Below are 3,962 nucleotides of genomic sequence, written 5' to 3' on the forward strand. Positions count from 1 at the left end.
TGCTAAAGGACCATTTTTGAAGCACTAATTAGAGAGAAAATAACTTTGTAGTTAAAGTATTCTTCAAAAAATGTAGTGACTGCTGGTTCAGAACAAAATAAGACTGGCAATGACTTTATGCTATCCTTAATATCGACCTGCATGAATTTGAACTGCATTTGCTGAGGAACAACAGCAGGAGAGCCTGTACATGCTTATTATAGTTGTATAGCTGGTGTGATTTCTCTAGTATTATGTCTGTGCCTCACATAGCTCACCAACAATTAGTTTTCCATTTTTGATCTAAGTGTGCAGTTGTTAAATAATATTTGTATTCCATGAAAAAGCTTTTCTTCAATCCTTTCTTCTGATGTTTGATGTGAAGGGAAGGTTTCAATTTGGCTACATTACGATAGGCATTTGAAAAACTAAGATGATTATGAAGGTTACATAAAACAGAGCAAGGAGTTTTTGAAAAACCACAAAGGATTGCAGAAAAACATGTAAGAGATAGTGTAACAAAACGAATCAATTTGTGGCATATTTTGAATTATTACCTACCTATCATCTGTGGGAAGAACTGCTTCCCTGCATTTTTCAGTAATGTGCAACCCTAGTTCTAATACAGGTAGTCTTTGACTTATGACGTTAATTGTTAGGTTGTGGGTCAAGTGAAGAGGCAGAATGATTGTAAAGCTTAAAGCGTTTATTGACAATCCAGAAACAAAAGAGGCTGAGCAGTTGCCGGTTCCAGGCTTTTAAGCCGGGAGCTGTCCGGCGTTTCAGCCACTGACAGTTCTTCAATTTCCCGCCTGATAAATTGCACCAATGAGTGGAGTCTTATGTCAGATTCCACTCCTTATTGAATATTTAATATTAATGGAGCCTGTCTACTCATGTCAGAAGTTGAGGACTACGTTAAATAAAGCAACTAACAATATCCTTGTCCCTGCTTTCCCCAATGCATTTGTTAAACAAATTTGCAAGTCATTACATAGAGTATGGGGTGACTCAGGGATGGAAGAAACCGAGGGAGGCCTAGTGCGGGTACAGGCAGGAGGTCTCGCCCACCCTCTAAAGCAGTGGTTTCAAACTAGATTTCTTCGAGGGCTGGATCAACATTGTAGTTCTCTGTGGGCCAGTGGCGGAGGGAGACAAGACGGACGCTTCCTGCAACACCCTGACAGCCAAAACGGGTGCACGGAGGTCCCACATGGCACCCACATGGCCCTTTTTGGCCAGCAGTGTGCTGCAGGAAGCTGGGGAGGCCGAAAATGGGCCAGTCCTTTGATATTTCCAGGCTGGCTCCATGGGCCAGATTGACATCCCTGCTTTAAGGTGCTCTGCCTCCTGATATCTTCTTTGCTCTACCAGCGTAAGACTAGTGTAAAGCTAGCAATGGTAGAGCAAAGAAGAAATACAATCTCTTTTGTTTCCATGACAATCCTTTCCTCCCCAGCCAGGCTAAACCTCTACAATATCTTCTTAGTGCCACCAGCGTATGACTAATATACTGTAAAGCTAACGTTGGTGTGCTAAGAAGCAATTGCGTGCAAAGAATCAAAATAGGCATAATTTCTTCTTAGTGCTGCCAGCATATGATTAACATTAAGCTAAAGTTGGTGGTGCTAAGAAACAATTGCTTGCAAGGTATCCAAATAGGCATAATTTCTTCTTAGTGCCGCCAGCTCTAGTTTTATACTAGTCTTACACTGTTGGTGCTAAGAAGAAATCATAGTGATTTATGCTGACTGGAGAGGAACCAAAATAGGCATGATTTCTTAGCATCACCAGCACTAGCTTTACACTGGTCTTACAGTGGTAGAGCAAAGAAAAAAATCAAATCTTTTGCTTCCATGGCAATCCTTTTCTCCTCAACCAGGGTAAATCACTTCCGATTTATGCTGGCTGGGGGGAAAGGATTGCCATGGAAACAAAAGAGATCAGATTTCTTCTTGATTATGCCACGTGGCCCAGCATGGGAGCAGCCTTCTCTATGCTGACTTCCTAGTAACAGGGGAATTGGGTTGGGGAGGAATGCATAGAACCCAATATCTTGGCAAAGCAGACCAACGTACTAGGTTCTAGGGGCCTCTGAGGACCTGGCCAGACAAGAATGAGAGGGAAATAGGTGGGTGAGTGTGCTGCAATGTCTCTGCAGTCAGTCATGAGGGCGAATGACCACAAGAGCACTGTAGAATTTATAACTTTGAAACAGATTTGTATTTAGCTTTTGAGTTATGCATTGTCACTTCAAACATTTGTTGAATGGCCTGTCATACCTCAAGGATTACATATATCTTGAGCCATCTTGTTTCCCCAGCAGCTTCATCTCTATTTTATCTGCTGCTCTGACCTTTCCCCTGCATTTTCTCTGTAGCCTTTCACCTAAATTTAAAGTAGTATCTGTTGGCACATTAAATTCTGGGAGGCAGTTCCTTACTGCAATTGTCTCCTCTTATACTGCTATTTTGTAAGTTTATATTATACATTTAAAGTAATAAAATGAACTATTTTTTGACTTTGGATGCCTCTCTACACTAGCTGACAGATGTACTAAATTTGTTTTCTTTGCCTGGAGATATTTAAATAACTATTTAAATAACAATGACTGTTCATAGAAATAACATAAATAATTTAATGTTAGAATTTTGCATACATACAGGGCAGTATTTCAGTTCACTTTGTGGCAGCCTTAGATATTATTTTGGTGCCCAGAATTTTGTTTGTCATTTGATCAACATAAATGATTATCAACTAAAGTTGAAGGCAAGGGATTGAGAAATGTGCAACTTGCTTATTTAATTATGACAGTATAGATAGTCCTCAACTTACAACCATTTGTTTAGTGGCTGTTCAATGTTACAACAGCACTGAAAAAGATGACTTATGACCAGTTTTCACAGATATGTCCGTTGGAGCATCCCCATGGTCACATGATCAAAAATTTAGGCACTTGGCAACAACTGTCATATATTCATGATAGTTGCAGTGTCCTGAGATCATGTGATCACCATTTGTAATGTTTCCAACTGGCTTTCCACAAACAAAGTCAATGTGGGAAGCCAGATTCACTTAACAACTGCAGTGATTTGCTTAACAACTGTGGCAAAAAAGTAATAAAATGGGGCATAACTCACTTAACAACTGTCTTATTTAGCAACAAATTTTGGGCTCAATTGTCATAAATTGAGGATAATTTGTATTTGCTAAATACATAGTTGAGAGGCTGATAGCACTATTACAGTTATGGTTATTTTTGCCTCCTTCAAAGTAGGCATAAATAATAATTTATTATTACTGCAGTATGTGGTTATCCGCAAATCTTGTGGTGGAACATACAGAAAATACAATATTAAGTTGATCAGCATTAGAAGAGAAAATGCTAGGGTTTAATTTAATTTGGATGTATTATAAACTGTTTTAGGATGATTTGACTTTGAAGGATGGCGTTTCTTTCAAAAATAAAATATTAAGGAATAAATAAAAGGAAAAACATTATAATTTTGTATAAGTATGCCTATATGAAAGCCAAAACTATACTAACTCCTAAATACTAAATGTGGAAAAAAAATTGTTTGTTTTTCAGTTCAAGCCACTTTTGTGAATGAAGAAGTTTTTCCCCAGACTAAATCCAATACAGGAAAATACAGACTTAATACCTTACAGCTAGTTAGAACTCGGGTGTGGAACAGGAGACGGTCCCAAAAATACCCTACTATTCATTGATAGAAAATTTTAGAGTGATTCTAGTGAGGACAAAATAGGAAGACACCTTGATTAAAGGTGGCCAAGAACTTAGCAACCCCCGGGAATGAAAGTTGATGCTACAAAAAATTACAAAAGTCTAGTTGGATCAGCTTGTGTACTGTTACCTGTACTGAGTATACTATTGGCTGTCATGATAAGAGCAGGGAGGGATTTACCAGAGCTCTGTAGTACCCTTGGGGTGTCTTTTAAAAAGCTGAGGAGGTAGTTAGTTC

This window comes from Notechis scutatus, chromosome 3 (genome assembly GCF_049901735.1).
Source record: "Notechis scutatus isolate UNSWTSFEM ecotype Mainland chromosome 3, rNotScu1.2, whole genome shotgun sequence".
Taxonomy (NCBI): domain Eukaryota; kingdom Metazoa; phylum Chordata; class Lepidosauria; order Squamata; family Elapidae; genus Notechis; species Notechis scutatus.